This window comes from Biomphalaria glabrata, chromosome 10, assembly GCF_947242115.1.
Source record: "Biomphalaria glabrata chromosome 10, xgBioGlab47.1, whole genome shotgun sequence".
Classification (NCBI taxonomy): Eukaryota; Metazoa; Mollusca; class Gastropoda; family Planorbidae; genus Biomphalaria; species Biomphalaria glabrata.
Window position 1 is genome coordinate 6,053,957 of NC_074720.1, and position 22,585 is coordinate 6,076,541.

Consider the following 22,585-nt stretch of genomic DNA (forward strand, 5'->3'; position numbering starts at 1 on the left):
CTTTACTTTTTATTCTCCTGTCCTGAAGTGTCTCTAAGTGTAGAGATTTTACTCTCCACATGAAGAGATAGCATAAAGGAAGGGTACTGGATTGCAGAGGGGTTACTCACCAGGAGTAGAAAGAAGGGTGAAAGTGCTACAGCGCCTGGTGAAAACAGATGCCCAAGCTATACAAAATACTTTTGTTAAAGTAAACATACTCACATATACAAATAATCTAGCACATTTACACACACAAACGACTTTTACTACAGCATAAATACACACACACACAAATGACCTATATTAAATCACATACACAGCTACGCACCTGTTTGTTTTTCTAAGTCCAAACTTCCCCAAACTTAATCAACCAAGCGTGACCATAACATTTGCCATTGCCTAAGCCCAGTGCAAGACGTGTTTATTGTTTTGGTCAGTTCAACCAAAATAAAATGACCGTGTGTTAAGCACGCTATTCTCTTGAAACTGTTGACCTTAATGTGTAGTGGAAACGGTGCATCGAACTAAAAGAAAATAACTATGCTTCTGTTACACACAGGGTCAAGAAATATTGAGCATAATGCATCATAGTGTGGACTTTTAACAATATCTTGGACAATATAAAAACAACAAATGGTGAGTTTGATTTCGTTTAGTTTATTGTCATCAATATAGAATTGATATTCAAACTTCTTTCAAGGAACGTCTGTAATTTATGTTAGGAGGGAAAAAAAACAATCAATGAATAAATAAAATTGTTTGATATACAGACATCTTATGAGGGAGTGGAAAGCTGAAACTATAGCTGAAAACTAATTATATAATGTATATCTATATATATATATATATTCATTCATTAATGTACTATCGTTCCTTAATAGGCTAAGAAAATATATATAAAAAAGAAGCCAAATAAAAAAATACTTACAAAAACGTTATCAATAGGGCAGACGCCGTTAAGGTCAATGGCCAACAATTAACGATCAGGGTGTCATGTGGCCAGCACAACGACCAACCGCCTTTATTTTCCCCGACTAAAGTCAGGTACCCATTAGACTAGAACGGACTCAACCGTGCCCTAAAATCCCAAAATTCAAAAACCCAATATTCACCGAGATTCGAACACAGATCTGCAGGTTCTGAAGCCAAGTGTTTAACTACTCAGCCACCGAGCCCCCTTACAAATTGTTAAAAGGGGAATAATTCGCCTTACACAGCCACATTTTATAATAAGTAGCATTTCTTTAGTAAATGAGTTTTTCGATACTAAACAAAACATTTAATTATCAATAATTAATTAAGTAGTTAGTAATTTTTTTTGTTTTATTCGTCTTTTGTTTAAGTAAAAACAGAATTGTCTTAAGTTTCAACCTGATACGGGTAAGGATGTGGGAGAAATAACTTGTAAAAGAAATTGTGACATTGTAACAGAGAGACAGACATAGAGAGTGAGCTGATATAAGCTTTGTAATATAAACGCCGAATTGAATACCTCGATTTTAACAAAAAAAAAGATGTGGGGTTCTTTAAATTTGTAGATGTTGTACTTCTAACTTATAGGAGTTTATCTAGCTTCTAGTTGCACAGTTATAATCAAAGAATTTAATGAAATATACATAACACAAAATTGATGTACCCTATTGTACTTTATTTTCAACAGATTAACGCCTTAACATAAAACAGAAGGAATTTAAAAGACCAAAATTCAGGAAAGCTTCCGATTCATCAATTCAGTTCTTTGGATTAAATTTCATGGTGAGTATTTTGGAATAAATGGACTTGATCCACTGAAATCAACTCACGTAAATCAATTCAACCTTTCTCTTTTCTTCCTCAATATCATCTATCTCCACACTTTTTTAACAGCTTCTAACTCAACCTCTTTCTCCCTTTCACCTATCTCCCCCCCCCCTCTTTCTCCCTTTCACCTATCTCCCCCCCTCTTTCCCTCCCTCATCTATCTCCCCCCTCTTTCCCTCCCTCATCTATCTCCCCCCTTTTTTCCCTCCCTCATCTATCTCCCCCCTCTTTCCCTCCCTCATCTATCTCCCCCCTCTTTCCCTCCCTCATCTATCTCCCCCCTTTTTTCCCTCCCTCATCTATCTCCCCCCTCTTTCCCTCCCTCATCTATCTCCCCCCTCTTTCCCTCCCTCATCTATCTCCCCCCTTTTTTCCCTCCCTCATCTATCTCCCCCCTCTTTCCCTCCCCCATCTATCTCCCTCTTTCTTTCTCTTCTATATCTCTCTCAGTAAATACTTTGTTTTTCGTATTTGTCTTAATTTCAAAGTCAATTTGTTTTTCTAAATTTCCTTCAAGATACTATTTCACGAATTTTACATACTGACTAATTAGCTTCTTACTAATTGATTCTCATTAATTGCTACTCACTAATTCAGTCTTTCTTCGTACAGTGAACTCTAAACGATCAAGCGATTGAACTTCATATTTGTATCAAAGCACAATTGTAATATTCACACTAGCTCATCTTGTGAAATGTAATTAGATACAAATATCCTAACCTATACATTCGACCTTTTTATCGTTTTCGCTGTAGAAATATTTCTCTTGTAAAGACACCTTTAGATCAAGTTGCATTACTTGTCTCATCAAAAAACAAAACCCATTTGGGCAGCTGTTTAAAACAAACAAAGATAAAAAAAAAGCTAAAAAGAATCTAGAAATGAAAAATCACCCTTTGGGTCAGGACTTTGTGATTTTACCATCACAACAGAGATACAAGACACCGATAGCAAAGACAAACAGACACAAACACTCTTTTGTTCCCCTGGCAATCAAATCATTAAATAGAAACTATCTGGTATAAACTTTTCACATGTAAATTATGACTGAGTCTGGTGTGAACGTATATTTAGGTTTTCTATAGTTACAATGATTTGTTTGCACAAATTGTAAGACAAATTTCTTTATGGATAATAAAGATTATTATTATTATTATTATTATTATCAACCATTCGTTAGTTCACTAGCTGTCTTAACTGTTTCTCTCCGTATAATTTACCACATTCTGCTGGAAACAACGCTGGTATCGTCAGTTAGGAGAGAAAGAGTTAATGACAACTATAAACGTTATCTTGTTGGCGTGGGTCTCCTTCAGTCGTGGATCAATCGACACCATTCACTATAGGCCTCAACACTGACCTTCAATGTCACAATTTAAAACATAAACTCGTTGACACGTCACAGGTCTGTACGAATTGGCAACGAGCTTTTTTTGCCTAAACTGCCCACAGGTTGTGACGTGGCAGGTCAGTATTGTGGCCTCATATAACGAACGGTCTCAATTGTACCCATCCTTGTTTCATCAACTATTCGTTAGTGAACAAGCTGTCTTAATCACGACTATTGACATTATCTTGTTGGCGTGAGCCTCCTTCAGTCGTGGATCCTCACAGGTCTGTACGCCGTGGCAATGAGCTATTGGTCTAAACTGCCCACAGGTTGTGACGTGGCAGGTTAGTTTCGAGGCCTTCAATAACTGTAGGTCTGGGATCATCTCATAGACGTTAGCCGTGGTCGGAACGCTTTCTCTCCTAAAAGCAGTTCCCATAATCTCCATGCAGTTGATGTATTCTAAGGAACGTCTGTTGCCTTTACAACTTAGGATCAGCTGCTACGCAGGTTCTGCCATATTGTAACACTGTGTGCTGCCTTAGGGTCACCGACACCTTATTTTTGCACTTAAAGTAGACTCATGGAGCCTTTCCTATGTTTGTGTATCGTCACAAGGCAGCAAAGCTTTGGATTTTTATCTTCTCCGATAGCCGGCCGAGACTAAGTACTAAGTAGACCCTTAATGTTTTAGTCGCCAGTTGCCTGCCTATGCAGTTCGCCCCTTCTCATGTCAGTGATAACAGTTCCGCAGGATCCAATAGCAGGATAGAGGGTATGGAGTAGATTCTGAACATGGCATATCTTTCGTCAAATAAATTACTCTTAGCAAAGACGTATCCAGAACTTTTGAAACTTTTCTTTAAGAAGGTTGGCTCTAAAGTTTAAGAAGATTGGCTCTAAGGTTTAAGAAGGTTGGCTCTAAGGCTTAAGAAAGTTGGCTATAAGGCTTAAGAAGGTTGGCTCTAAGGCTTAAGAAGGTTAGCTCTAAGGCCTTAAGAAGGTTGGCTCTAAGGCTTAAGAAGGTTAGCTCTAAGGCCTTAAGAAGGTTAGCTCTAAGGCTTAAGAAGGTTAGCTCTAAGGCCTTAAGAAGGTTGGCTCTAAGGCTTAAGAAGGTTAGCTCTAAGGCCTTAAGAAGGTTAGCTCTAAGGCCTTAAGAAGGTTAGCTCTAAGGCCTTAAGAAGGTTGGCTCTAAGGCTTAAGAAGGTTAGCTCTAAGGCCTTAAGAAGGTTGGCTCTAAGGCTTAAGAAGGTTAGCTCTAAGGCCTTAAGAAGGTTAGCTCTAAGGCTTAAGAAGGTTAGCTCTAAGACCTTAAGAAGGTTAGCTCTAAGGCCTTAAGAAGGTTGTCTCTAAGGCTTAAGAAGGTTAGCTCTAAGGCCTTAAGAAGGTTAGCTCTAAGGCCTTAAGAAGGTTAGCTCTAAGGCCTTAAGAAGGTTAGCTCTAAGGCTTAAGAAGGTTAGCTCTAAGGCCTTAAGAAGGTTAGCTCTAAGGCTTAAGAAGGTTAGCTCTAAGGCCTTAAGAAGGTTGGCTCTAAGGCTTAAGAAGGTTAGCTCTAAGGCCTTAAGAAGGTTAGCTCTAAGGCCTTAAGAAGGTTGGCTCTAAGGCTTAAGAAGGTTGGCTATAAGGCTTAAGAAGGTTGGCTCTAAGGCTTAAGAAGGTTAGCTCTAAGGCTTAAGAAGGTTAGCTCTAAGGCTTAAGAAGGTTAACTCTAAGGCCTTAAGAAGGTTGGCTCTAAGGCTTAAGAAGGTTGGCTTTAAGACTTAAGAAGGTTGGCTCTAAGGCTTAAGAAGGTTGGCTCTAAGGCCTTAAGAAGGTTGGCTCTAAGACTTAAGAAGGTTAGCTCTAAGGCTTAAGAAGGTTGGCTTTAAGACTTAAGAAGGTTGGCTCTAAGGCTTAAGAAGGTTGGCTTTAAGACTTAAGAAGGTTGGCTCTAAGGCTTAAGAAGGTTAGCTCTAAGGCCTTAAGAAGGTTGGCTCTAAGGCTTAAGAAGGTTGGCTTTAAGACTTAAGAAGGTTGGCTCTAAGGCTTAAGAAGGTTGGCTCTAAACATGTACGTTTGAAGACTGGAGGGTTAAACCACTTTAGTAAAAAAAAAATTTCTTCAACAAATTGGTAAATAAACAAAAAGATATATATTAAAATTTTATAAAATCCAAATGTAAAGAAGCGACCTCTTGAAATCCCGTGCTCTTTAAGAGATTGTACACAAGTTTGTCGAAAAAGTGTAATATAAAACTTTTTTTTTTCATGGAAAAGCCTATACTACTTTTGTGTTGTTCGTCTGTCCCTCTGCCTGTCACGTTTACATCTAAACAAAACTACAATAGGTGATTGAAATCAGATTTCCCGATGGCTTGTATTGTGTTCGAAGCACTTTTGAAATGGTTATTTTTAAAATGTTGTTAAAGATCAAAGGTTAAGTATACAAACTGATCCCGGGCAATATTTGAGGCCGGTTGGATTAAGATCGTTAGAGGAAACAATTAGTTACGCCTTTGAAATGCCAAGAAATACGTGGTGTTTCCCCGGTGTGCGCGGCTCAAACCCGAGCGTCTTGAAATTAAAGAGTTACTGTCCCTGCATCTGCTCTGACCGCTATCTTTGTTGAAAGCAAGCAGACGATGTTTGTGTCTTTATGAAAAATTAGAAGCAACAGATTATCTTATAACATTTACTCTTGTAAAAAAAACAAAAAAAAAACAGACGTTACTTCAAAAAAAAAAAGATAATTACGTCCTACGCATGTCCCTAGGTCAATCTAGTCATGCTTGTTAATCGATGACTTTAAACTTTGCCAAGTCGTTGTTTTTCCGGGCTGATTCAGGCAACCCATTCCATGCACTAATAGCACAAGAGAAGAAGGAGTATTTGTACAAACTTGTTTTCAGCCCAGCAGCAAATGTAGGATAAAACTAAAAATTTAATTTAATATGCATTTTTATTTGACGTTTAACGAATGCAAAAATAACAACAATATTATAACAATAATACAGTTTATACGTTTATATTATTTTTATTATTACACAAGCTTGGCCATAGCCTGGGGGTGAGACGCTGGTTCACAATGAAACAATAAACTTACTAGAGCTTGCCATTTAAAATAAGACATCGATTGTGCCGCTGTGTGGCGCGAAATGTAGTCCTGAAAAAAGCTTTAGCGTAGGAATACATCGAGCTGAAAGTGAAGAGTTTAATGCAAGAACACAATGCCTGAAAACTTGAAGCTCCTTTATTATTTATAGGGAAAACGTCTGTAAGATTACGATGACATGTGAAAAGAGTATTATATTCGTAATGTTGCGCCTGGCACGGATAGACTTAAGTATAAGTTCTGCACTTTTGTAACCTTTGACATCTACAAGCTTTCATATAGCCACTTTGATATAGTCAATTTCAAATAGTTTTCACGCTTACTATGGTTTTTGAGATATTTGAAAAAAAAAAGATGTAGATTTAGCCTAAAAAACAAACAAATCAATATTTTAAAGAAATATGTAATAAAAATCTTAGGTTACTCATTGTGTCTATGAATTTGAAACCGTAAAGTTTATCCTCTTTGGGTGCCCCTTTTTATTTTCTCCAAGCTCGTTAGCCGGCCGACACTAAGTACTAAGTAGCCTCTTACCTTATCCAGGCCCTACTACCACTACAGCCCAACATAACCAACACCCTGTACGGCAGTGCTGAACAACTGAAGAAAACAGCACACTTTTTTTCCTTGGCACAGTCTGCAAAAGAGCTCACAGCTCAGCAGCAAAAAGCTGGCTAGAAGAAGAAGAAGTGCCTATGAATCATTAGGCAATGTCTTCGATTCAGAAGATTAAAGATGGGTGAGGTATTTCACGTGACCACGCAGACCCAATGTCGACATGCTTTTTTTGCCACACCTAAGGCAGACAAAGCAAAGTGTCTATTTACTTTTTCGTCCGCTCTGGTCTTCAATAAGTGCTTTGGATCTCAAACCTCAAATGTGTGTCACCCGAGCTTCGCGGGAGCTCTGCGTCTCTTTTAGAGGCCATCTGCTGTCAGCTGCTCTCCTTTGTGACAGCATAAAACTTAAGGCTAGGGTTGGGTTTATCTTAACTACTCATATAATAAGTCACTGTCTGTATAGTTTATGTTCCCGTTACCAAATTTGTTTATGGTACAGGGTTGACCCCATAACGATCAACCAGGTCTACCTCCCTCAACTGAGCCAGAGACCAAATCGTCGTAGAAGGCCTGAAAACTGACCTGCAACGTCACAACCTGTGGGCAGTGGAGACCAATAGCACGTTGTCACGTCACAGATGTCGACGTCGCAGGTCAGTGTTGAGGCTTGCTATGACGAGTGGTCTCGATCTGAGGCCTTGAACTGACCTGTGGTCACCAAATGCAAGTAAAGACATCCTAGTATCTCAAGCAGAAATCGAATTTAATACCACTGAATCAGGGCAGTCACATTACGTCTGCCGGTTACAATGTGTCTTCTCTTCCACCTCTTTTAAAACGTATGTCTTGATTGTATTCAGAATCTTGAGCGATGCTAAGTGAAAACTCCAATCGCCGGATCGATGGCCTGAGGTGTTACTACAGCAGACTCAGCTTCTTGTAATGATTTACAAGTTATATCTCCACCGTCTTGTGACTATATCGCACACATTCACACCACGCGCACAAACACACACACACGCGCGCGCATGCTCGCACACATATACACACACACACAGTGGCGTAGCAATTTACCTGTGGGCCCGGGTTCAAGAATACGATAATGGGCTCCTCCCCCTCTTATGATACACCTTGTGTGTGACAAAAAAATAATAAGTGGCTAAGTTTGTATGTATAAGTGCATTAACTAAAAGATATTCTAACGAACTTCATGAATACAGCTGACAGAATCATTGAAGACCTAGCACTGTTTAGCACAGTGAACATAATGCGCACTTTCCTAGACTTGGCCTCGCTAGCAGTAGCCCAAATTAAAGAAAGATTGTGATTGTTTATTACTTGAAGCATTAGTTCAACCGATTCTGCAGACTTCTGGTACTCACAAATATAAAAACCTACAAATGACTCTCTGATTGCGATTTCCTTGGGTATTTCGTCATCGGAGCTCACAAAACCATTTCAGAAAATAATGCTAATTGAATCAACTTTAAATACTTCTTGAGTGCTGTCACTCATGATACAGAAAATACTTTGGTGTTATAAGAAATGAAAAACTGTCATGGAATCCCTATATTGATGAAGCTATAAAAAAAATCAAACAAAGCATTAGGGTTAATAAAAAAAATTTCTATAAATCAAATAAGAACATAAAACTAAAATGTTATTTAACCTTGGTTAGGCCAATAATAGAATATGCATCCTCTGTTTGGGACCCCTCAACTGATAGTTTTTGACAGTTTCATCAATATGTGGATTCCATGACAGTTTTTCATTTATTATAACACCTAATTATTTTGCGTCTTCAGTCTGTCTTACTGGTTTACCATGAATTAGATAAATGGAATTAATTTGTTATAGTTTTTTTTTTGTTACTCTTAAAAAATGTAATTTTTTCTAAAATGTTTTGTAAAATGTTTTACTTATTTCGGATGTTCCTTCAGAGTTGAAGATAATTACTTCCTAGTCCAAACCTCCCGCAGGACGACGGGGGATGGGAGCGGGCAGGGTTTGAACCCGGGACCATCGATAAGTCCGAACGACAGTCCAGCGTGCAAACCGCACGACCAGGCAGCCATCCTTCTAGGTGGAAAGACATGCTCCAATTTGATTCCCATTTCTGTATTTCATCTTTTTTTTCGCAAATAAGTCTACACCTTGTTGGTTCCTACATTAGAGAGGTATGAATTGCCTCTGGGGGCGAAGCTACCAACATAGATGCTTACCATAAAGGTTTCGGTTAATGTCTTCTCGGTAGACTCTTCAAAGTTCCGAGGCATTTGAGATGTAAATGCTGATACAATGATCACAATGTATACATGTAGATAAACGGATGTAAACAATACGTATTTAATCCGTTCGTTCCCATGACACAATATATAAGAATCATATCAATAATTATGTATTGTTTGTTCTCACTTATAGAAACAACGGAGGAGGCGAATTGCTTGTTCCGTATGCTAGGATAAATTTATACAAATACTCCTTTCTTCAATTAGAGCATGGTATGGGTTGCCTGAGCCAGCCAGGAAAACCAGTGATTTGGCAGAATTTAAGTCATAGATTGGCGTACATAGCTAGATTGACGTAGTGATACTCACCCTTGGGACGTAATCATCTTCTTATAACGTCTGTAGTTTATAAGATAAAGAGACGAAGTCTTGAATCATAATTAAGAAACTTTTGACATTTTCAATCTTTCTTGCAAAGGAAATGGGGCAGGGGAGGTCGCTATTTAAGACCCCCCCCCCATCTACCCTTGCGTCAAAGGCTCCTAACCACTTAAAAAGGGCTCTGATGTGGTTTACGCTTTGAATGTAATCCAAAGACAAAGTGGTAGAGAATTGGCTTGTGAGCTCCATCTCCTAGCGCCGAATGCTAGTGAGGTTTGAAGGATGGTGCGTTTTGTCATTTTGCTAGACACACGAGACCATCGTAGACATGTTGATAAATGTTTATCTATTCTTCTTCTAACCAATTTTCTGCTGCTCAGCTGTATGCAGTATTCTCTTGTACGGTCTGTGCCGGGGACAAATAGCGTACCGATCTTCAAAAACTTTATAAGCCTCAATGTTTCAATATATCTTTGTAGAAACAAAGGGTATTTACAAAGCGTACATCAACTCACTCTGCCTGTCTGTCTGGCCAAAAGTTTGTACATGTTATTTCTCAGACACCCAATCTCGAATCAAGCTGAATTTTTTGCACAAGTATTAATTTTACCTGACAGCACAAGAATCAATAAAATTTTTTTTTACCAATTAGTTATCTAACTATTGGTAATAAATTACTTTGTTTGGTATCTTAAAGAAGGGAATGAACTAGTACTTGACTGAAGTGGTGATATAAGCTGAATTAGTCCCCTTTAGATTAGGCTGCCGTCTCAGGCTTAGTGAACACAAACATGAAATAGCAACAAGAGATAACTATAACAATAGATAACTATAACAAGAGATAACTCTACAATCTTCCATGTTCATAGACTCTTCGCTAGTAGAGTGGCTATCGCGTTGGCTTGCGCTTAGCTCACAAGTTCAAAATGAGGTCGTTCCTTTTTTTTTCTTTTAATTTATTTTTACAAATGATCTTTTTTTTTAGTCTAGATCTATTACAAATTTAATTACGTGACCTATCCTAAACTACGCTTAATATCACTTTTGTTTTGTTGTTTTTTAAAAGTGTTTTTATGCTTTTCTTATTTTTTGTTGAAAACATCTATATTAGAATAGGCAACACTTGTAAAGAGCATGAACTCTAATTCAACCAGTAAAAAAAATAACCTATTGTTTTATGTGTTTTAGTGGATCTATATTCAGTTGAAATTGAAATGATGAATCAAATTGTCCTAACGGATTTGTCACAATATTTTTGGAAAGAATCGCACCCAAAATTTCATCTCCTATGAGAATAAATTATGTGATGCATTCATACTGGGCGCCTTGTCGGAGAACGAAGCCGTCTCTTCTCCTTAACGTATCGCCCCGGCACCCCCATTCCGCCCTTTTTTTTTTCGCCCCCTCTCTCGGCGGATGAATACATTGCGAGCCAACGCCATTGCGCATGCGCGAAGTGTAGGTGGCAGTGACGGCTAGCAGTCGTAACCAATCAATGCTCAGCTTTATGCTCTTTCTTTTTATATTTTCTTCTTCTTCGCCCTAGTAGTTGTCTTGGGATCTATGGCTAGCACTCGGGCGGGCCTATAAATATGATAGAAGAAAGTTTTGAGTTGAGATTTTAATTTTATTTTTCGAGAAGTCCCCTCTCAGATCTGGAACTATTGTTTCCATACTTAGATACATCAGGCAGGTGCTGAGACCACTGTGCCCAAGAGATTTAAGATAGAAGAAAAGTTAGTTTCGCAAAAAGCACCCCCCCCCAAAAAAAAAGTGCTTCAAACTTATAAAAAGTTTCTCCTCCGTCGTGTGCTTATAAGTTCTCCTGCGCGCACTCTTTGGGTACTTCAGAAACAGTTTTAGAACACCTTACGGAGTTAACTACAGCACTTCCTGTACAGCTCTATAGAATATACGTGTTCCTCTTGTGAATTCTCAAAGGTCTAATAACGAATCGTTTCAAAGGTAGGTCTTTGTGAATGTCATCATTTATTGTGTTATACATGTACACATAACGGACATCACCGAAAAGTATTTTAGTTCTTGTGATTGGCGAAATTATTTTTTTTTCAGGTTTGAAGCATTAAAAGTATGAAAAGTAAATTTAATGTTTTAAAGAACGAAATTGCAAAAAAAAATAAATATATATATCCTTTAAAGACACTTTTTTTTCCCATTCCATTGCCTTTACAAACATTACATTAAGTAATGGGGATAACTTCTTTTTGTATTGTTAGCAGTATCATAATAACCTTTTTTAGATTTTAAGATATCAATTTCATAAATGCAAGAGTTTAGATCAGTGTTTTCCCAGACTGTGTTCCGCGGAGCCCTGGTGTTCCGCGAGGGCTGAATGGGGGTTCCACGAACTACTGGAATAACTGGGAGTACTTAACTAGTAGGCCACCACGTGAATGAATCTCTGTAACAAAATAAGGGAAGTGTTCCATTAAATACTCAGAATGTGCGAAGAGTTCGGTTAAGGGCTAAGTTTGGAAAACACTGGTTTAGATAATAGAAGAAAAACAACCATTTTTTCAACTTTAAATTAATGTCTTATTTCAAAAGCAGACAGCGTGAGTTTAGCGCAGTATCTTTTATTTATTTCCCTTCGTTTTTCAAATCAAAGCGGAGTGTCCATCTGACACTAATATTGATCTCTAAAAAAAATCTTGCCACCTCTCCCCTCCCTACTCCTAGATGTGTTCTAATTTTGTTTTTTCTCTCCCTTACATACGCCCAATCAGTTCTATAAGTATGTATCTTTGCGTACCTAAAGCAAATTACCGTGTAATGTAAACATGTTTTAGAAAGTGGAGAGTCATTTCAAATGGTAACGGAATTTTGCATAACCGCTATTGATGAATGACTGAGAATTTTTCGGGACTTAAAGTTGTGCTTACAAATAGTTTGTCTGAGATTTGGTGCAAGACGTCTGGTTTTTAATCAAATGCCTTGTATGTAGAAAACATTTTCCTCCCTCTTTTTACCCACAAAAGATCTAGGTCGTCTTCTTGTAAAACCTCTTCATCACGCGAGTCTGTTGCTTCATGAGTTAAGACTATTAGCTTTTAAATTGTCTCCCCTGAAATAAAAAAAAAGTTTAAATCTAATTACAAAATACAAAATGTTTATTAAAAAAAAAATTGTTTTAACTTTTTAAAAAACCCAAAAAATTTCTACGTCCTTATTACAACACATACACAAAATCCTACAAACTAAATAGAAAGTTGGAAATTAAAAAAAACTGATTTACAGTAAACAAAAAAAAAATTTAGTTGCATAAATAAAATACAACATACAAATTTGATATATGTTGTAATATAAAAGATAGTATAAGACATAGTATCTGTATAAGACATAGTATCTGAATCCCAACATTTTCTAATTGAAGCAGCTTGGGGTTAGGGCGTGGAGACGAAAGGCCCAGGAGAGATCTGAATGGAAGGATGTGTTAAAGCAGGCCAGAGCCCTCCATGGGCTGTAGCGCCACTGGGATGGATGGATGGATGAACTTTTGTATAAATATATATTTCGTGTTTCGCTAATTTTCTTTTTAGTTGACTCCAGTAATTGATATGTAAACGTAACCATAACGGCGGACAACGTCTTTGTCTGCACGTGATGAGGAAAAATATGCAGGTCGCAACTGGGTTTACGAAGTCAAAACACTGCACCCATCCTTGACCTTCGGAATTGAAGACAATGTCATTATTTTTATACTATTTTTTTTTTAAATACATACCTCTACTCTCACAATTCTACTCTTGAAATGTAGTAGCCTCTGTTAAAAGCCTTAAGATGCACCTGTTCCGAATTTCTTTGGTTGATGCCTTTATTTACTTCCGTCGCCTTGGAAACAGCATCACCAGCACTAGCGCAGAAAACATGACTTAATTAAAATTTACGTGTGTCATTCTGAAATGGGCATTAAGTAAGAGTTATATCCATTGGATAGCAATGTATTAAAAGCTGGTTGTTAAGGATTTATTGTTATAGGAAATATCACTCGCCAAGTGATATATAGAGAGAACATGTTAATATTAAAAACCTATTTTTAATCACTTTTTAAAATACTAAACTGGGTAAATAATCATCTGACTCTTGTACGCACCAATTTGTTGTATAAGAAATAAAGCTTGTTTTTTTTTTTTTACAAGAAATAAAGCTTGTTTTTTTTTACAAGTATGTTAACTTCTGTCAGTAGATTTTGGACAGACAAATGACCGTGGTGCATTTGTGGTGTGTGTGTGCGCTGATAATCAACATGTTAAATATCAATCTTTCAAATAGCGAGTCTCAACGGACCCTTTGACGATTTGAAAATGTTCAGACGCACCTTTGGAAAGGAAGATCAGTATGTCCTAGTCCTGCAAGATGGCATACAATAGATGAAGGAGTTTATCAAAGTCTGTCAAATAACTGGGGTCGCTGTGGTTGACTGGTTAAGCGCTTGGCTTCCTAACCTAGTTTCCTGGGTTCGAATCTCGATGAAGACCTGGATTTATAATTTCAGCATTTTAAGGGTGCCCCTCAGTCCACATAACTCTAATGAGTGCCTGACTTCAGTTGGGGAAAGTAAAGGCGGTTGATCGTTGTACTGGCCACATGACACCCTGGTAAAACCGAGGGGAACTTCTTTTTTTTTTTTTATACACCAAAAAAGTCATATATTTATAGTCATCTATTTATAGTTTTATCTGCCATGTATTAAAAAACTTCGAAACACTGGCCAATTTAACATAAATACATAGCGCTTTAGATTTAATTACATAATATTTCGTTCAACGTAATTATCTTATTAAAATCGATTATATCCTGCATCTATTTTTACCAGGTGTTATCGCTATTATTTATATCGTGTCTTTAATTTGTGTTTTTATACAACTAACGCTCAGAAAAAAAAAAAAAAGTTCTTTTAACCTCGTTGGGGGCAACAAAAAAAAAATTGCACAATTGTGTTAGCGCCCGGACTCATAGTGTCCGTTATTTCACGGGAGCTCGAGCAATGAATGGATGGACAACGCTAATTAGAGAAATTAAAAAAAACAAACAAACAAACGATAGCGTTAGTTTCTTTTGTTATGACGTTTACAAACACATCACACAAACACCACCACAGTCCACACACACACACACACACACACACATACACACACACACACACACACACACACACACACACACAAACACACACACACACACACACACACATACACACACACACACACACACACACACACACAACGATCTAGGAGATTCGAATTTATTCCTACTACCACTGAAAGGTTAACAATGAATTCGCTGCTGCTGTCTGTCACGGTGGTAATGGTTTCCAACCGGGACTCTACACGTTTCTATGGATACGACTCGGGTGTTTCCGTTTCACAATTCATTTCCGGTGCTTAGTGCATTAGCAGTTGTTTTGTTTTTTTTCCTCCCTCGCAGGTCTCCATTTTGACTTCGCTCGACATTAAAAACTTTTTTGTACACACACAAATATCGTATGATGTATCCAGGGCCGGTCCTACAGGTTGCGGGGTCCTATGCGAAACGGATTGCGCGGGGCCTAATTTGGGTTGTGATAAGGATAATAAGTGAATTTGTATTAGAAAATAAATTCGTCTTTGCATTTTATTTTTACATTACTAAGTACAAAATCACTGTCAAATTAACTTTACGAGCCATCTACAGTAGATAGTAGTTTTCCAACAAAAAGCAGATAAACATTCAGATCTGCCTTTTAGATTTACTATCGACTAGCAAAATATTGCTTTTGTTTTTTTTCTAAGAGGTCGAGATAGATTTAGATTAATATTTGTATGCCAGTGACTACTAAAGTAAATAAACTATTTGAACTACTTGTTTTGGTTAAAATTCGGCTTTTTATTACATTTCCATTAAATGAAAGTTGACAATGCCGTTTTTTTAAATCGCAGGTAGGATTGCCGTTTTCCAAATTGAATGATACCCCGAAATGTCAATTTTGTCTATTTTAAGATTTTTATAGCTTTTTCTTATATTTTATAATTTCAGGAGAATTCCAGTTAAAATGGTTTAATTAAATAATTTACACCAAGAATTCGCATCGCCCGGGGCATATAACAGTGCGGGCCCACTGCGGTCGCATAGGTTGCAGCAGACTAAGACCTGCCCTGGATGTATCCCTAAGCAGGCGCATTTTTTTTTTGGGTCCTGGGCGTCACTGTCTGAATGAGGTTTATTAGTTATTTATAGAGCTCCGCAGAACGCCTCTATTTCGCCGTCCTACTGTGAAGAATGATGATAGGATCGACTTGTAGTGGCTTTCATCTCCCATACTAGATGTCATTTACACTATTAATCCTTTTTTTTTTTTTTCTTTTTTTAAATCTAGTTAATTTTATTGCATATTTGTGAGATTGCGGAAATAAAACTTCTACCATTATGAACTTTAAATAATACTAATTCGTTACACAATTATCATGAAAAGTCACTTACATACAATTATTATCAATACTAAAAAGTAAATTATTCATGTAATATTTGCTTTAAAACATTTAGTATTATAAATTAGGTGGAGCTAGAGTAGATTATTTAAGTATATCAAAATATATTGCTTGAAACGATCAGTGTAAAGTTAAGCGTATATATTTATATCTTGTTATTGATTCGTCTCCCTTTGATCACTTCCATAATTTGCCATGTTTGAATATTACAATATAATCAGATTTAAAAATGTAGGCACATTTTCGTCCTAAGCCAGGTCTTATAAAGCTTGGATCTCTTCCGGCACCAGTTAAATTATCGTTTAAAAGTGAACTCTGGTGTGGATTGGTAAATCCTATTCATGTTTTATGGCCTCCTTCAGTTGCGAAGAGATTATAGATCATGTAAAGTAGATGAATGCCTGGGCATTAGCTGTGGTCGGAACTATGTCACCCACACGTAAGTTCTCCACCTCTCCACGCAGCTGATGTTTCCGAAGGAGTGGCCAATGCCGATACAGTTTGGGGTCAGCGGCGTCGCAAGCTCAGCCAGGGTGTAGCACTGAGTGCTGCTAACTCCCTAAGCGTTGCCTGCTCCTCATTCTTCCTCATTGTTTCCAATCCTGGATTTTGGGTAAAGACAAAAAAAAAACAACAACAAAAAAGCAACTAGAAATACAAAAACTTTCTAAGGTTCAAAAGACTGATATAGGAAGTCAAAAATGGTTGATCGAAGCTGAAATCTTATACAACGTTATTTAATAGATGATTTTTATAACAATATCTTAATAGTCATTTAACGTACAGCTATTGCATTAAGTTTATTTTTAGATTATACTTCTGCAGCGCAAGGTCATGGTTGTATGTTGCTGGCGAGTAATGACAAGTTTATTAAAAACGATGACGGTTTCTCCATAAGCTCTAAAAATAGTTTGGACGTTACTAGAAAAGGGACAAAAGATAGTATTTAAAGGCCGGATATAATCAGTTTAGGGTGAAGCGATGACTAGAATAAAAAAAATTAAAATTTGAATTGAATTGCATTCTACAATGAAATAGTTTATATATTAAAGTGATTCCTTGTTCCAGAATTAAAACTTATTTATTTAAAAGAAGATTTCAGTTTTGAGTTTATACTTTAAAGTAGTAACTCTGGCAGCACGCTATTGATGGAGAATTGAGATATTGTCTAAAGCCCAAAACCATGCGGGGTTATATCAAAACGCATTGTTTTATCAACACAGTTTCATCGTAACATCAAGACATCGTTGTCATCTGGCACTTTAACATATATCGTCACAGATGTCGTATACCAATTTCTAAATAAATAATGTCTTATAATCTGATTACTAAACGCACGTGCATTTCTGCAGCTTTATGGCGAACAGGAAGTAAAAAAAAAATGAGTAAGATTTCAACAATTTATACTTTTTTTGTTTGTTTATAACTCTCTCTCTCTCCTCCGCCCCCTCACACTCCTTAAGTTAAGTCCATCAATCAGCAAAAAAATCAATTAAAAAAAAAACAACAAACAACTTCTTTAATGATTTAGGCTGAAATGACATCGTCTGTAGTTAAACAATGTCTTAAATTTGATAAATTGCTTGAATAAAATCTTAGCATTCTCTAACCATAAGTCTCGTAGAGATACCATTTAGACGTTATTAGTTATATCTGAGACACTTAAAGATTAATGATTCACACTGCCTTTTAGAATACTACTTAACCCACCGACAGACAAACGAAAATATTGATAATTCTCGACATGCGAAAATCAATTTTATTTTCATACCAAGAAGCCTTTAAAAAATAAACAATACCTGCATATCAATAAACAAATAAACAATGAATGACATTAAGAATAATAGCAATAATGACATGCATTTAGCATGATTCTAGACTTTCAGGCAGACAGCTGTAATGAATCAGTATTGTTTTACACGCCATATTCATTAAAATTTATTAATGTCGTAAAGGTTTTGTGATAATTTCATTCAATGAAAAACAAAAAAACAACTGGCACGAGAATAAGAAAAAGGTTTAAACTGCGTGATTAATCTTGAGGTCTTAAAAAACGAAAATTATGCAATATCGAAATTAAACCAGATGCCGGAAAACTTAGACCCCTGCTAAATTGTCAACTTCTATGTTAGAGCAAGTTCCGGGCCGCTGGAAAATAAATGGCTTCTTGTGGCCAGCGATTAACAAGCGATTCCAGCAGGAAACCTGAGATTTACCATATTTCTAAACAATTTTTTTTTCTTGCTGCGAAGAGGCTTTAAAAGGTTCGATTTTCTGGGACCCCCCCCCCCCTCATGCCCCCCCTCCCCCTCCCCCCAATAGAAAAGTTGATTTGAAATGCAAACAAAAAAAAACGTATTTTTATTCTACATTAAATTCTCAACTGGCAGCCACAATAGCGCGTGCACGTGACGACCTGACCAATAGCAAGCGCATAAAGGAGGAGGGGGGGGGTCTTTTCATTTCAGTGCATCTGGCCTTGGCTTATTTCTCTGTCATCGCAACTCGACCATATTCACGTTATCTCTGAAACGATTTTTTTCTACTTTCGAAATCTGAGCCAACGCCTTTCCGGCGTGTCTAAATATGTGAGCGGAAGTGTAACTGTTCTTGGTACAAGCCGACTATCTTTAAGTTTGGAATTGACCGGGCTGACAACTTTCTGGTGGAGGAATAAATCTGTTGGTCTCGGAAACTTAGGGATTAGTCCATAGTATACGTCTGGAAAACTTCTAAGACAAAGACCACAGATAGTGTATTCTTTGTTATATGCGTGACACGACTCCGTTGTATATAATTGTTAAATCCTTGGTGAGGCTAGGTGTTGATTGTCTTTATTCAAGTCACATCCTTGTTTTTAACTTTCCGGAAGCAGACGTGGATGGAATCAAAAGTTCGTTTCATACAAATTTGAATACACCAATCAATTAACGATATTTTGGTTCTTAGTCACCAAAGTTTAATCGAGCTTGGTACCAAACTATTAATACTCAAATCTCTTAAAGCCAAATATTATTTTCATTGTGATACCAGAGCTTCGTTGACTTTGAAGTTTTGACAAAAAATCCGTCCGCTTGTCTCCTTTATAATAAATGCAAACAGGATTGCTTGTTAGGCCTGACACTGTTATCTAGAATTGACTGCAAAAGCTTGTAGGATTTTTAACAATTTTCTTTTTTTTTTTTGGATAATGGAATTCTTTTTTTTAAATTGTCACCTTGCACATCAAGAAAACCTAATCAAACACTACAGGAAGACATGTCTTGATCCTAGGCTTTATTGAACAAGAATGACAAAACAGTTCACGATAACACAGTACACACACACAAGCTGACCTGAACACCAAGACATTTTGACACATAAGAACGGATGAGTTCACAATACACAACAAGAACATAAATACACAACAAGAACATAAATACACAACAAGAACATAAATACACAACAAAAACATAAATACACAACAAGAACATAAATACACAACAAGAACATAAATACACAACAAGAACATAAATACACAACAAGAACATAAATACACAACAAGAACATAAACACACAACAAGAACATAAATACACAACAAGAACATAAATACACAACAAGAACATAAATACACAACAAGAACATAAACACACAACAAGAACATAAATACACAACAAGAACATAAATACACAACAAGAACATAAATACACAACAAGAACATAAATACACAACAAGAACATAAATACACAACAAGAACATAAATACACAACAAGAACATAAATACACAACAGACTGCTTGCAGTATTTTGTTATAGTTAAACAAGACAAGCATTTGTAAAGTCGTAGAATGTTCAGCTCAGATCTAAATGTCTACTTCCTATGTCAAAATTGGTTTCTTATGTTCAAATCTACTTCTTATGTCGTAATCTATTTATTATGTTCAAATCTACTTCTTATGTCGTAGTCTATTTCTTATGTTCAAATCTACTTCTTATGTCGTAATCTATTTCTTATGTTCAAATCTACTTCTTATGTTGTAATCTATTTCTTATGTTCAAATCTACTTCTTATGTCGTAATCTATTTCTTATGTTCAAATCTACTTCTTATGTCGTAGTCTATTTCTTATTTTCAAATCTACTTCTTATGTCGTAGTCTATTTCTTATGTTCAAATCTACTTCTTATGTCGTAATCTATTTATTATTTTCAAATCTACTTCTTATGTCGTAATCTATTTCTTATGTTCAAATCTACTTCTTATGTCGTAATCTATTTCTTATGTTCAAATCTACTTCTTATGTCGTAGTCTATTTCTTATGTTCAAATCTACTTCTTATGTCGTAGTCTATTTCTTATTTTCAAATCTACTTCTTATGTCGTAGTCTATTTCTTATGTTCAAATCTACTTCTTATGTCGTAATCTATTTATTATTTTCAAATCTACTTCTTATGTCGTAATCTATTTTTTATGTTCAAATCTACTTCTTATGTCGTAATCTATTTATTATTTTCAAATCTACTTCTTATGTCGTAATCTATTTCTTATGTTCAAATCTACTTCTTATGTCGTAATCTATTTATTATTTTCAAATCTACTTCTTATGTCGTAGTCTATTTCTTATGTTCAAATCTACTTCTTATGTCGTAATCTATTTATTATTTTCAAATCTACTTCTTATGTCGTAGTCTATTTCTTATGTTCAAATCTACTTCTTATGTCGTAATCTATTTATTATTTTCAAATCTACTTCTTATGTCGTAGTCTATTTCTTATGTTCAAATCTACTTCTTATGTCGTAATCTATTTCTTATGTCCAAATCTACTTCTTATGTCGTAATCTAGTTCTTGGACTATGACCAAATCATCTTCCAATGCTCACCCCAACTCCTAATGCGAATGTTTTAATGTCCCCTACCCTAACTGGTCTCTTAATGTCAAGGTCCAGACCTAAAAGCGGAGACACCTATGTTTATTTTATTCCATCAAAGAACTATAACCCAGCCTTTAGTGCTGCAACAAATGTTTCCCACACTTTTCTGTGCTTGGCTAGTACCCATAATTTTGCGTTTTAAAGAAAACTATCGTTTGCTTCTAGTAAAAAATTCTATGTAATTAATTTTAAAAAGTTTTTAAGATATTATTTTAAAAAAAAATACAAACTTGCTTCATAAACTTTCTTTTCTTTTCAATGTAAACGCAGACGAGATGGCAAACAATATATTAGAAACAATTCATTGAAGAAGATTGAGTTCAGCTATAGCAATGAAAAATTAATTCTCCAAAATATTTTATAAGATTTTTTTTTTGTTCTGCGTGAGCTCACAAAATATTTGAATTAGGATCATTTACTTACCGCGTTGAAACTTAGGAATGCTGGGATCGATAATGGCGGGTTGGTTTTGGCGGGAAAAACTAACACACGCCCGAAGCCGGGCTAGATATTGAACTCTGCTTGGATGTTCATATTTACTTCCCTTTGTCAAAACAAATGGCGTGTGGTCAATTAATGAACGAGGCTGGTAGGGTAGAAATTAATTGAAATAAATGGTATGATATTACTGTTAAGGGATCTACCAGGGCTGGCCTTAGGCACAGGCAAACTAGGCAGCCGCCTAGGGCCTCCGATTGGTGGGGGCCTTGCACAGGAAAAAAAAAAGCGAATGAATGAAATCTCAAATATAGCAGAAGTATAAGGCTCTATGTCTACTAGACTAGCTTTAAGTCTCTACTATGATTCAAAAAGTTTATCCGCAAGTGTTTATAGATCTACTTGTTAGACTACAGATGTTAGAAGGCCATTAACACTTTCTCTCCTAACCGACGATACTAACGTTGATTCCATCAGAATGTGGTAAATAATTACGGAGAGAAAGAGTTAATACTTCTTTTTGGTGAAATGTCAAAACGTTATTTCTATTATGATGATCATGAATCGTCCATGAAGCAGTGTTATCGGCGCTCAATGAATTTAATTTATTTGTTTATTTACATATAGATACAGGACGGTTTATAATTCAATTCGTATTTTTTTCGGTCTTAATTTTTGTTATTCCGTTTCCTTTGGGGGTCAACCTTCTTCACTTCGCCTAGATCCTCCATATTCGTTTCGCTTAGGGCATCCAATTACCTAAGGCAGGCCTTGGACCTAGATCTGAAGTCCATTGAAGTGTAACAAATGTTGCGTAGTCTGTATATGCTAATCAAAAACATAGCTTTTATTAGGTGACAATGTAACGTGATCCGGATAAGTCTATATCTTCTTCTTCTGCGTTTTTATTATTAGGTTGGAGGGTTGAGAAAACTAGTCCTGTATCTGAGAAGAACTGCACAGTAGTTTCCAGATCAGAGAGCTCTCCATATAGTATTTCTTCTTTTTTTTGGGGAAGGGGGTTAGTATTTCATGGCACTCTATAATGTATGTAGCTAGCTGGTCAGTTAGTGAACGAAGCTGGTATAAAGGAAGACAGAAGGAGAAAAGAGGATGGCTGATAAATTGAGTGAGAAAACAAGGTAAAGAGGAAGAAATAAGAGAGAGAAAGAGGTAACGCCATGTCCTGCCATAGACCACTGTAACCTATGCGGCCGCGGTGGGCCCCGCATTTTCATAGGCCTCAGCTCTAATTCTAGGTGTAAATTATTAAATTAACCCATTCTAACTTATGACAGGGTTCCTGTAACCTCTTGACTGTCCAGGAGCTCCTGGACATCTCCTGGACATTTCCTGATATCACAAAATATACAAAAA

The 22,585-nt window shown here is 36.5% G+C and overlaps 1 protein-coding gene across 1 annotated transcript in view; it reads left to right on the plus strand.

The window, feature by feature from the left end:
- Nucleotides 1-10,897: 10,897 nt before the first annotated feature.
- Nucleotides 10,898-22,585, plus strand: part of LOC106054513 (buccalin-like) — a 107,880-nt gene continuing 96,192 nt past the window's right edge. The window contains exon 1 of the mRNA XM_013210399.2: nt 10,898-11,336. The gene's annotated coding sequence lies outside the window, so the exon portion shown is untranslated. The remainder of the gene's footprint in view (nt 11,337-22,585) is intronic.